The sequence below is a fragment of the Panicum virgatum genome, chromosome 3N (genome assembly GCF_016808335.1).
Source record: "Panicum virgatum strain AP13 chromosome 3N, P.virgatum_v5, whole genome shotgun sequence".
Classification (NCBI taxonomy): domain Eukaryota; kingdom Viridiplantae; phylum Streptophyta; class Magnoliopsida; order Poales; family Poaceae; genus Panicum; species Panicum virgatum.
Window position 1 is genome coordinate 10,727,174 of NC_053147.1, and position 13,894 is coordinate 10,741,067.

General features: G+C 37.9%; 1 long non-coding RNA gene across 7 annotated transcripts; it reads right to left on the reverse strand.

Annotated features, from left to right (window-relative positions):
* Window positions 1-2,221: 2,221 nt before the first annotated feature.
* LOC120667294 lies at window positions 2,222-12,093 on the reverse strand. Of its 7 annotated transcripts, none has more exons than XR_005672126.1 (13): window positions 11,930-12,093; window positions 10,896-10,946; window positions 5,936-6,107; window positions 5,564-5,837; window positions 5,373-5,433; window positions 5,069-5,287; window positions 4,480-4,600; window positions 4,232-4,392; window positions 3,756-4,137; window positions 3,613-3,677; window positions 3,396-3,529; window positions 2,776-3,098; window positions 2,222-2,480 (listed from the first exon to the last, which is right to left on the reverse strand). It is a non-coding gene; the product is annotated as an uncharacterized LOC120667294 (long non-coding RNA). The 7 variants fall into 7 exon arrangements; XR_005672124.1 differs by having other exon boundaries at window positions 5,564-5,740; window positions 5,936-6,112; XR_005672123.1 differs by having other exon boundaries at window positions 2,955-3,098; window positions 5,936-6,112.
* Between the last annotated feature and the right edge of the window lie 1,801 nt (window positions 12,094-13,894).

Below are 13,894 nucleotides of genomic sequence, written 5' to 3' on the forward strand. Positions count from 1 at the left end.
ACGAGGCGAAACGAGAACGAGACGGCGCGGCGACCGCACCCAGCGGGGTTTTATGCAAACGGCCAACTTGGTTTGGACGGTTTGGATTGGAGTCTGAGGAGAAATTACGGCTCGGATGGGCGCACGTGATGCTGTGGTGGCCCCGACCTAGCCCCACTTGTTAGTCGCTTGTTGAATTTCCTTAAGTAAAATTCATGACGGTGCTTAAACTTGTTTTTCTATGTCATCGCGGTCTCTAATTTCTCAAAAATACAATTATGAGTCCAAAATTTATTAATTGGTTCATGCTAAACATGAACCTGACATGTGGGGCCCACATATTAGATCCACCTCCCTCCTTCCTCTCCCTTCCACACCGCGCCAAGCTGCCGCCGCGCAGCCCTCCTCCCTCCCAGCGCAGGCCGCCGCGCCGTCCTCCTCCCTCCCCGCGCCGGCCATGGCGCGTGGCCCGGCCCGAACTCGAGCTCCCTCACGGTGCGCCCCACCTCCGGTCTCCCGTCACCCTCCTCCTCTCTTCATCTGCCACTGCCCACTGCGCCACTCCTCCCTGGCGCCCTCCGCCTGCTCCTCGGCTGCCGGCCGCCTCCTCCGCCGCCGCGCTAAGGCCATGACCCCCCCCCCTCTACGCCCTCCTCCCTTGCCGGCGCGCTCCCTCCCAGTGCCCTCCCTCCGTCCTCCTCTCTGTCTTGGCGGATCCGCACGCGGCGGACGGGGGGTAGCCGGGCTGGGTAGCTGCGACGCAGCGGTGCGGCGGCTTCGAGCGAGGGGCGGCGCGGTGGGGTGCGGCGGTAGTGCGGCACGGCAACGCACGGCTGGGCGGAGCCGCTAGGCATGGCGGCCAGGCCCGCACACCCGCGCGACCGTCGGCGAGGCCGACCCGCCCTGCTCGAGCGCGTCGGCCAGATCCCGCGGTGGGGCAGCCGCGGCGACGGCTCCTTCCTCTCCCTGGCCGAATCCAGCGCGGCCAGGCAGCAGTGGAGATCCCTGCTCCCTCCATTGGCGCGCTCGAGCTCGGCCGCGAGCGCCCCTCCTCCCTCCCTCCCCTGCGCCATGAACAGCCGATGTCCGCCGTCAAGCTCGGTGGCCTCATGTTCCGCCGCGCCGAACTCGAGCCCCACATGTCAGAGAAAGGAGAGAGGTGGATCTGGCATGTGGGATCCACATGTCAGGTCCACGTTTAGCAAGGATAATTGTGATTTGGACCTCACGTGAACTAATTAACAAATTTAGGGACTCAGAATTGTATTTTTGGGAGTGTGGGTACCGCGATGACAAAAAAAGATAAGTTAGGGATCCGCCATGAATTTTACTCAATTTCCTTTTCTATTTTGAAAACTTCATTTCTTGAAGTTGTCTGCTCCACGGTGATTTTACGGAATACTATCCGTTACGACAAGAGACTCCTATGCCAAATCTAGATGAACTATTGATCAACCTTTTCCATTTGGGTACTAAATAATCTGTAGTAAGGATTATTTCTTGAAGTTATTGCTAGCTTCCGTGCGGAATTATAACTGCCTAGCTATTCAGATGCTCTAACCACTAAATTAAAATTCTTTTCATGTAATTGATGAAGAAATTTGTACTATTTTGCTTCGTAAAGTTAATCTTGGTCTTTATCATAGGTTCGCACATCACATCACGTGCCACTGGTCACTCCGTTTAGATTCGCCTCAACTCACAAGCCACGCACCTCTACACAGCATCTCATCACCAAAAATTGAATTTCTTTGCACCAAGAATTACATTTCCCTTCCACCAACTTTTACAAGAAACCAACTCGGTCTACAAACTAGCTAGCTAGATTCCAATAAAAAAGCAATAAATGCAGCCCAAGAATCCTGTGTACATCCATCGAAGTTGCTTCGAATTCGACACCGGAACACGTGATCCACCGAACCAAGATGGCAAAATGAGCGAATAATTTAAACTCGGGATTTCAGATGAACAGCCGACGATCAACTTTGACTAGAAAGGACGCGCGGCGTTGCCGCGATGATGGCCCATTGCTGGTCCATTTGTTTATAGACGGAGAACTTGTTTTTGTATTTAGCCTGGGTATTTAGATAATGATTGTAAGAGTGTCCCTAGCCTGGGTATTTAGATAATGATTGTAAGAGTGTCCTGTAAGTGGACGAATTGGCCTTGGATGGGATGCATCCAGATATAATGCGCATTATAATTTTGAGGTTGCACTGTCTAAACCGTGCATATATATCCATGACAAGAAAGTAGAACCCAAACTTATATATACCAGTGTTCATAATAGTTCATGGTTTTATATATTACATATAGATATATTTCATAAGAGGTACATTTAGTGTTGCAAGTATCACAGAACCCCACTTTGAAAGGGACACTAAGCAGAGTGGCATTATATATACCACAATGAGAGGCACTACAGAATTGACGTGGATATGAGTTGTGTTTGGCTGTCACACCAGAAGCCACAAAAGGCAGCGCTGTCACATAGCGAATATCTGGGGAAAAAAGAGAGAGAAGGCACTGTTAAAACAATATATGTAAAAAATAGACTACAGGATTGTGGCAACTAAATTTAGAAAATCTAAGCTGAAATGTGATATTTTAATGTGGAATGCGGAAAATTCAGCAATTTAATATGGCAGCAAAATTTTATATGTATTCCTCTTGTATCTTTCAAGTAGCAATAGACAAAAGTAGAAGACCCTGTTTCATATAATATGCTTATCAACTTTTTTCTAGTTCTCTAATGTTAAACAGTAGGTATGTATAAAATATTAATTATTGAAGGACCTGTTGTAACTTGTTACTTGGAAGAGTGGCATTTTTATATACACTAAAATGAGAGCCACTGCAAAAGTATTGTGGGTATAAGTTTGTTTGGCCGTCACACAGGAAGCTACAAAAGGCAGCTCTGAAGAAAGCACCAAAATAGCTGTCACATGGCCAAAGGAGTTGTTGAAACAAGTTACTTGGAAGAGTGGCATTATTATATACACCAAAATGAGAGCCACTGCAAAAGTATTGTGGGCATAAGTTTTGTTTGGCTGTCACACAGGAAGCCACAAAAGGCAGCTCTGAAGAAAGCACCAAAATAGTTGTCACACGGCCAATATCTGGAAAAAAAGAGAGAAGGCGCTGTTGAAACAATAGATGTATTCCTCTTCTATGTAAGCTGAAATGTTATATTTTAATGTGGAAAGAAGATTGAACAATTTAATATAGCAGCAAAGTTTTATATGTATTCCTCTTGTATCTTCCAAGTAGGAAAAGTAAAAGATTCTTGTTTCGAATAATAAGCTTATCAACTTTGTGTTTAGTTCTTTAATATTAATTATCTGTGCAATAATATGCTAGTTCTAATGATTTTATTTAGTTAACAAGAATGTAGAAAGTATTAATTATTGAATTACCTGTTGTAACTTGTTACTTGGTTGATGGCTGCATATGAGATTTCTTGCCTTTCTTAAACACCTGTTTGTTGTCATCATCCTGAATATCATCATAAGGCCTTCTTTTAGCTGCAGATGGTGTATTATCCCAATCTCTGTATTGGAGATGAAAAATATTTTATTAGATTATGCATTATTAAGTAGAGGTATAGATAAGAATATTCAAGTGAATGTTTACCTTGGCGACTTATCAATGTCCATATCATCAAATTCTCCAAAGGATTGAGTTAGCATTGCAAGTTCCTACAGTGTAAATAATATATTAACAAAGTATGAATATGCTATTTGACTATGGTATAATTAGCGCTTATACAATCTTACCTAATCTGTTGGTGTTTTCGAAGATATAGTCATTAGTTCAGGTAGATCCTTGGTTGGAAGTAAAGCTGATGATGTTCCTGTTTCTTGTGCTGATGATTGAGTGTTTAACAATGGGAGTACTGCTTGCTTTCCATGGCGATCTTTTATCAACAGAACCTCAAATGATGGATGTTCAGTCCTCATGCTCTTTTTATATAAAATCCTTACAACAAATGTGAACTTGTGCCCAATCCATTGTGAAATTTCGTTTGGAATTATATCTAGGTCATTGTATTTCCTTAATGTTTCAGCACTTTTACCAATAAGTTCGGTAGCTCTTCTTTCGAACATCATGAACTCAAGAGTATATGTGCCATCTGCAACTATAAATGGTATTTTGTACCTGTACATGAAAGATTGCACATATTTGTATGATTATTTTAATTTAATAGAGTGGTGAAATAAGTGCAGTTTTATGTAGGCTTAGTATTTCTTACTTCCATTCAAATTGTTTTGAAGGGTAGCCTCCATCCTTTGTACACTGGAACCCATCAGATGCTGATATCATTTTTGATGAGCATACACGACAAGCACGATAGCACCAATGTTGTTTCTCTGGTATTCCTATGATTGTTACAGTGCACTGATATCGTTCGTCCTATAAAATAAAGTATTTTAAGATTATAGGCTTGGATATGATATATAAGATGGAAATAGTACATGGCAATGAAGTTCTCAATACGACCTTTTGAGTAAAAGGATCTATGTCGTTCAGTTGTAACAGATTCCTTTCTTCAAAAGCTACATGAGTCTGAACTTCATTTGGTAAATCAATTTTTTCAACAGGTGTTGCGTCCACTGGTAAGCTGAAAAATAAATAAATTAAGTATAAGTATTTAGAAATATCTTGTATAAATAGAGGCGTAAATACGAGTGCCTTTAGTACTTGAAGGGTAAAAGTATTTCTGATTTAAACTGAACACAGGAAAGGCTTAAAAGTATATACAATTTTGGATGTATCACCCTTGAAGTAAGTTATTAGAAAGGAAGTCTTTGTTGTCGGCACTTAGACATACATGCGAAATGTCTGTATGTTCAATATGATATACTACTTATGATTGTTTGCTGCAATAGTTTTTATATGAAAGATACATCACATTTTTATTGACCTGAGGTATAATTGAACTTATTGATCTTTTTTTCCATATAGATTGTACATGGCCTAATAGCAAAGTCAATAGTTTATCTGAATTGTGGTTAGTTTGAAGAAAGTAATTAAATATACGTGCAAAATTCTAGGGATATAAAAAATTAGTTGTAGAGAAAGTGTGTACCTTCTTTGAAATGCTTTTATAGCAGGTATATCATTCTCGTTGATGTACCAGCGACAAGCTGATGTTCCACTTAGAAAATGTGTTCCATCTTTATATTGTTTCATTAAGGTGCCAACAAAGATAGCAATTATGTGATTCTTTTGTCCAATTTTAAGGACAGCGTCACCATCGAACTATAAAGCCCGCATGCCAGATAGAGATAAATCCATTGTATTTCCGCTACATAAAATTTGTTTGATAATGAATGATCATACGTGGGATGGAAATATTAGATATCAAATATTGATATAGACTGAAGATATACCTTAGGTTCTGGAGTTTTATTATTCTTCTCATCATGAGGCCCCCTGCAGTGTTGCGCACTACTGCAGGATTTGATACAGCGGTGATTTTTCCAAGCACATTTGAAATAATATTTATATGTCAGTGAATTACAGTTGCATAAATTTACAGAATAATTGTGAAAGGGTTATTGATGGTGAAAAGAGAATATACCTAGGAAACATTCTTTGTTTTTAACAAATTGTGGCAATATTTCGATTGGAGTTAATGAGAACGTGTACTTTGGAAAATCCAGATCATTAGCATTTGATGTGGCAATAGTAGTCCTTCTGTTAAGCCTCAGCATATATGGGTTGTGAACCACCTTATATCCAGGTTTAGCTTTTTCAACTACAAATTTGCCAATGAATATGATTAGTTTTTCTCTTAGTTGAGGCTTCAAAATTGGTATGACATCTAGTGGTATTTCAGCATAGATTGCATCACCCTGCATGTGCAAATTTTTGTGACATTGATTAGGAATATTGAAATATATACAAACATACTTTGGGTTTCCAATAATACTTGTATTGATCAAGAAAATACCTTGAGGTCAATGAGAACCAAGTCAAGATGTTTTATATTTCCTTTCTCGTTTCCTCCTTCTCTGAATTCCCACATCCTTGAAACTCTTACATGTAAAACAGCATTGGTTGTTGATAGACGCAGATCAGATATTGTAGTTAGCTCTCCCTGTATTGGTATCATTGTCAACGAGCTACTCTGCAAAATAAAGATAGAGATGAGTATAGATTATGCATGAAAACATTCATGTATTTTTGTTGTAGAAAAGAATTGTTAGACCATTTCTAAAATTTCTCTATATACAATATTTGTTGTTGTGTTTCCACAGGAACCATCACTATTCTCTATTAATATTTTTAGGCCTTTTTTATTGTTTACTCTTGAGATTGCAACATATAGTTGGCCATGTGAGAAAACAGGCCTTTTTAGTTTAAGTCCAACATTTGTAAGTGTTTGTCCCTGGCTTTTATTTATAGTCATAGAATAACATATTTTTATTGGGAATTGACGTCAGCACAATACAAATGGCCAGTGAGAATTTTTTGTAGTAAGATTTATTCTTGGAATATTCACCTTGTCACCTATGTGAGTGCCTGTTATGATAACTGCTTCAATAATATGGTCTGCTAAGTTTGTTACTATAAGTCTAGTTCCATTACATAGTCCTAGGCTTTGATTTAGATTTCGTAGTAGCATTATAGGAACGCCAATTTTAAGTTTTAGTCTATGTGCTGGAAAATTATTAGCATTTAGAGTATTTAGATATTCAATTGGATAAAATATATGAGCATCATTAATAGAGTCCATACACTTAGATATTGAATCTGCGCTAAGATTTTTTTTTTAGAATTCGGTATTAAGTCGACCATGTAATTATTAATGTCTTCTACTATATCATTTGTTGTAGCTAAAATTGCTCTATTTTTTATATATTCTGGGTTGTTGTAGTTACTAAGAAAATTTGGATATGTACATTCGATTAAGGCCTGTATTTTATTTCCGGTTGTAGATAGCAACAAATCTTGAGGTATTTGAACTATATTACTATCATTATCCTCTTTAGTTTCTGGTATCATATTTATCTTCTCAGATCCATTTCCAATACGAAGTATCCAATCATTGAATTCACTCAATTCTTTGTATTCTAGACTATTATTTTTAATTTTCTTTAAACGCATATTTTCGTGCAAGATAATCTTTGTAACATACTTCCATAGGTATGATCGAAATATTGATGCATTTATAATTTGTGCTTTTGAAGCATTTTCTATTACCGGTAATATTTGCTTTGGATCTCCTCCTAGAACAACTACTTTTCCTCCAAATGGTATGTTATCTAGTTGGTTACCTTTTTCAGATAAGATATCCTTGAATGATCTATCAAGAGCCTCAAAGCATTGTCTATTTGTCATTATAGCTTCATCCCATATAATAAGGTCTGTTGCGATGAAAAGGTCAGCTAATTTTGTTCCTCTTTTTACTTCACATATTGATAATTGGTCAATATCGATTGGAATATGAAATCATGAATGTGCTATGCGTCCATTTGGAAGTAACAGTGAAGCAACTCCAGATGAGGCTACGGTTAACACTATCTTTTTCCTTGCTCTTAGATAGGACACTATTGCGTTATATAAAAATATTTTTCCTGTCCCTCCATGTCCTGCTATGAAAAATATTTTTGGTTCATGCCTTAGTACACTGTCAATTACTTTATGAAATGCTTCTTTTTGTTTTGTATTAAGTTGGTTATAAGATATATTGGCCTCATATTCAAGTTTCACTGTGTCATAGTTTAGCTCTTCTTCAATGAAATGATTACTTGGTATAGTTTTGGGTGATGTTGTTCTCTGTGGTAGGTTATGTTTTGTAATAGTGATTCCATTTTTAGCGAGAAGCTGTTCTATTTCTGCTAGAACTGAATCGTAAAGTTCAGATTCTGTAGGATTGTATATGAAAGGATGGTATTGTAGTTTTAGATTATGTTCAATGTCTTCTGACATTTTCCTCCAATTTGTATCAAAAAAATTTTGTTCATCTTGTAGATTGCAATATGTTAAGAGAGTGACAAATAAATTTCGTAATTGTGGAGCTGTGGCCCAATTTATGGCTTCATTAAACGCTGCGTACCATTCATTGTCATCTTGTAGTAAGCCTCGTGCTGCACAATCTTCTTTGAATGTTCCATATGTTATGCCATTATATGTTTTTAAATCATTATATTCTCTAGCTCCTTTTACTATCATTAGTAGTCTTAGATAAAATCTTTCTCCTTCTATTGGATTTACATAATATAAGCGGCCGATTTTGTAGTTTTGCTTACGTTTTGTCCATTTTCTGTTGTGGTCATCCCATGTCCATTTCTGTGGGAATTCACAATAAGTTAATTCTCTCGCTTCTGGATATTGTTTGTTTGCTTCGAACCATTCAGTTAATTTGGTTTTTTGGAATTTGGGATCTTTTGCTATTATATTTAATTTGGCTTTTTTACATATCTTTACTACATTTTGCAATGGTAAATGAACTGGTAATCTCTCAACAGCTGGCCAATGGTGGTGTATATCATAGTCAAGTAATCTCCAAAATGCATCTTGTTCACATATATACCTACATTCCAAATATTCTTTAATTTCATCTATATCTTTAGGTTGCTGGTTTATAGTGTGTTGTTCATTTGTTTCTGTACGCTCAAATAGAACTATTGCTTTATCAGGTCCTTTATGGATATATTTACAAAGATATTTGAGTAGTCCACTTTTATTTACATATTCTACATTTATGTGAGCTTGATATTTTTTAAGTAATTTAATATTATGAGAAACTACCCATCTATTATCTAAATTATGATTATCTCTACATATGTAGACACCAGTGTCTCGACGACGATGTTGAGTAAATCCATTTTCAGTAAAATTAGTTTCATTTTGGAATTCCTTTGGATAGTATTTAGAACATTTTCCCTTTCTCATACAAGGGCAGTTTTGATTTTTTTTCTCCACATGGCCCATGCATCATATGCTCTGCTACAAGAACATATCCTAGTGGGTCTTCATGTGGATTAGGTATTTCAGCTGATATCCATAGGGCAATCATGTCTAGGGTTATTTCACTACCTTTTTTATCTATCCATTCTAAGATATGGACATGAGGCAAACCTCTTTTTTGGAACTCTATTGAATATAAAATAGCTATTGCTGGACCAAATATAGAGCCGGACCACAGGTCGTTAAGCAATTCTTGAAGTTTTATATGGAATACTCGTACAATCACATCAGGTCGATCATTTGGTTTCTCACCATGAAGTATATTTGAAGTTATTTCACACCATTTAGGATTGCATGTAAATGTTATGAACAGATCTGGAGGCCCATATACACGGCATATTGCTACACCATCATGGTAATTCTGTATCATATAACGCCTTGAGCCTACATGACTTGATGGTAGTAAAACTTTTTTGCCAATTTGGCTACCATCAGTTATTCCTTTTTCTACAGCATCAAATATACCTTGTAAGTATTCAGCTCTTAGTTTGTCTTGATTTCTTGAAATGTACATTAGTCTATCTTCATCTTCCATTGCTCGCGCATCTACTATAATTTGCTTTGATAATCTACCATAGCATAGGAATGGATTTGGTTGTCCTGGTCTATAGTGCATATGGTATTTGAAAAACTCATGCATAGTGATTGTTTTTCGTTTTGTTTTAGTTTTGCAGTTTTTTCCTTGTTCGTAGTAAGGTATGCCAAGTTGAAATCCTCTTTCTTCGTATGGAAATAATAGAGGATATTGTAATGCCAAGTAAGCAGGATGGAGAATTGATATACATTGCAATCCTTTTTGTTTTGTGCTTACAATTATGTCTCGTTGGCATTTTTCTAAAGTGAAATCTCCAACTATTAGTAAAGCAAGGTCTTCTGTATGTGGCATTTCATATTGTATTGGGTCACCCTTATCAGCTCCTATAATTCGAATGCTAATATCTATATCTTTATATTTTTCTAGTATATCACGTGCATGACGAAAGATTTTTACTAGTGGATTATTTTCATCCAGCATCTCTTTTAGTTGTCTTACTATTTCAGGATCTATATCTATTTCAGAAGGTTCTTGTTTGCTTAATGCTTTAATCCTGTTTCTTATTTCATTTTGTGTGTCAAAAATATATAGTTCAGCATATTGTGGTTCATTCTTGTTTGAAGGTATTAATGATCCTATTCGATGGTGTATTTGGCCATTTATCTTGAATACATATGGTCCATCTCCTTTATTTATTTCATTTATAATAGTTGCACCCATGGACGTAAAAGAAAATAAACTATTATATTGTCTGATTTTTTGAAAGAAATGTTTTGATACAGGCTGATCTCTGTTCTGTAAAAGGTTTAATAGGAATTTAGGGGGATCCCTGTATTTTGATATTTTGATAGTTCCATTTTTACAGCAGTTTGAGTATATTGGTTCTTTATTTTTATATGTGTCTTTTTTTTCTTTCGTTGTACCAGAACATAGCATTACAATGTTTGCATATATATTCTGGTTTTCCTATATATTCTGGTTTTCCTATATATGATCTTTCTTCATATGATTCTTTTAGATATTCAATATATGTAGGGCTAAATGAGACCATGCCTTGTTTATTATATAGGTATGAGTGAGATATATTTGGAAATATGGTGTATATGTTATTTTGTTTTATTCTTTTAGCGTTGTCATCCTCGTTGTGTTGTCTTTTCCTTTTTTTATCTGCTATTAAATTTGATCTGTTTTGTCTAGCTCGTTTTGTATCAGGATCTTTCTCTATCGGTGTAAATTCTGCAAATTTCCTTTTAGTGCATGCCATACTAACAGTGTAATGGTGTGGAGGGAGAAATATTATATTAGTAAATGTTAAAAAAAGGTAACATAATAATACAAGATGCGATGGATACAGGGCGGAAATTAACGAAGACAAAAGCTGTGTAGTAGTGCTGATATTTACCTTGGTCTAGTGTCCCCTTTTTCCGCCTTTTTTGTTTGATGTAAATGTTGTCTGCTACAAGGAAAACAGACAAGTAAAACTGGTTTAGTATGGAAAGTTAGCAGAAGGTGGTGCAAAGGAATTTTGTACAGTATACTTAAATATGTTTATATGAGCACAAATGAGCATAGTAGCTACATATTATTACACAATTGCTTGGAATTTATCTAACAGTTAGTACTAAGCAAGAATAGCATTCTCATATGGAACTAACATTTTTGTAATGTGAATTTAATTATTCATATGCATTTTGAGTGCCCAGTTTGGAAGCCCTTTGATTTGTAGAATTGAGATTGGCCAATTGCTTAGGCAATGTCTCCCAGAGCAGCATACGACAGTGGTTTTGAAGAAGAGTGGAAGGAAGCCAGCAGCTCAAGAGGAAGCACGCAAGCAGATCAACATGCACGATGGGTCTCACAGACATTTGGTCGAGCGCTTGGTGTGCAGCAGCTGATGCAGGGCGATCAGATTGGAGCGGAGGGCAGCACAGGAAGGTTGCCTCCACACGTCTCTCTTGTAGATGTGATCTCCAACCTTTTTCCTACCGGCAATGTGTGAGATGGATCCTGCATTTTCAGCTGTTGGCTGAAGAAGATGGATAAGGAGGACGCTACGGTGCAGCACCTCCCACCGGCCAGGCGCACCGACTTGCCGGTCCTCTTTAGGTGGTGCGGCCCGGGGTCGCGCGTTCGCCTGTAGTGGACTGGGTTGTGGTCTTGCGCCGTCGGCGGCTGCCGCGTTTCCCGCTTAATTTGGTCGTCGGCCGCATCTTGGCCTGGTCCCGCGGCCGCGTCACCTGGGTGTGTGCTAAATCGACGCCAAGTAGACGGGAGAGGAGGAGAAGGCCGACGCGGAGTCTGCGAGGGATGAGGGTCATAGCCGGGCTAGCTATTTGATGTGCCGCTGTTGGAGGCTGCCATGTCGACACCGTGATACGGGAGTAGAGATGGTAAAGTACGCCATGATATGCGAGTAGAGAAGATAAGGGACTGTACCTAGCAGATCGTGGAGCACCGGCGTTGGCAGAGAATGGATGAGTTCTTGTTGGTAGTGCGCAAGTGGAAGCAGTGAGGAAGAGGAAGCGGTGAAGAAGAGGAAGGGGTGACAAGGATTTTTATATTTATGGTTCCTTCAATGCGGCTGTTCTCGATGGCTGTGGAAGGAGGATTCCGGATTTCTCGCGAAGGGCGACCGGTTGTTTATTTGCGGCCGCTGAATGGGACGTCCGATGCGCATCCAACGGCAGCTGGAAAATTTGCTGTCGTGGCCCAATCCCAGCCCGGGAATAACCCAAGTTTCGATTCCCGGAGATATGCAAATGTTGCTTACACTACACCAACATGCAATCAAAGTTTATTCACCAATAACCAGCAAGCGAAAAATTGAACGATTTTGTTTTCCAATCGGCGCTCCACAGAATCAGTTCTGGGTCAAGCTTGTTCTTTCTTCCGGTCGGTGACTTTGGGCAGCTCGTCATAGGCAAGGGAGTAATCTGGTATATGTGAACGGTTTTAACTAATTAACAAGCATGAAAAAAGTGTTCCTGAACTCTTTCCGGTAATTCCAAATGAGAAGATGCCTCATACTCTCCAATGCTTGATTGGCAACCAAAAAAGAGAAGAGATTAAACTTGAAAACCAGCTTTAACTTTAGGACAAGAGGAATTCACCACGGATGATTGTGCGGAAGGCTGAAGTTCTGACAACCACACACTTGAAATTCTCTATCAGTTATCCGCCATCTGCTTGAGTTTTCGCATGATTTGTGCAGCTGCCAATTTGTGAGTTGAGCATGCGACAACGAAGGTAGTGGTCGCACTTAAGGTCTTGCATTTTTTTTTTGGAAAAGTCTAGTTCGTACCCTAGAACTATCATAAAAATATGATTTTCACCTTTCAACTGCAAAACCAGACAACAAGAGTCATCCAATTATTAAAACCAGACAAGTTTGGTACCTAGAGTGGTTTCAAACGTGGCTGTATTTTTTTTAAAAAAATAAAAAATCTATTGGATCTAAAAAATTAAACTAATTTATATTAAATCAGAAAAATATGAAATGGACTGAACTTTTCTAAAAATGTAAACTATCTGAATCTTATTTATTCAAAAATAATAGGTATAACTATAAGCAAACAAATACTAGGAATATGAAATAATTGGACCCAGAATAACCGAGAAGCAGAGTGCTGATAGATAGGTTACATTTTTTAAAAAAAGAATTGGTGATAGTATCATATTTTTCCGATTTAAATGAATTGTTTATGAATTTTTTAATTTCAATTTGAATAATTTTAATTTTCATAAAATGAAAAACCACCTTTGAAACTATCATAAGGCAAAACTTGCTCAGTTTCGACAATTGAATTGCCTCTGTTGAAATTTGAGGGTATAAACTAGACTTTTTTCTTTTTCTTTTTTGAAAGGACACTTAAGGTCTATATAGCCATATAAATAGTATATAATACTTTGAAAAGAGGACAAGCCATCCAGAGATAGAAATGAGGAATTATACCATAAGTCTACTAATGGAACCTGCATATACATATCAAGGCATTGATATATATGTTCAATTTGTCCATCTGTTTGTGAATGATATGGTGTGCTCATGACGAGCTTTGTGTAACTTAAGGGCAATATGTGTTCTTCGAAAAAGTAATTGAAGATTGTATGAGGGCCGACAATAAGATTCTGGACCATTTATCTGGTATTAGAATTAAGACATATTTTCTATGATCGCTGGATCAAACATCTGTAATACTTTCCATGCATGATGACTGCACTACGGAATTGGTGTAAAAACAAAGGTAGGGAGTTATACTTGACATGTCATCTTTTCTTGTTGAATGGCTAAACTTTCTCGTACTAAACACCCATTCGTAAATGTATGATGTCCTACAATGCATGCAGTCAAACTTACGTAAGTCTAATATAGTTGACTTGAGTAAAGCGAGTATTTTGATA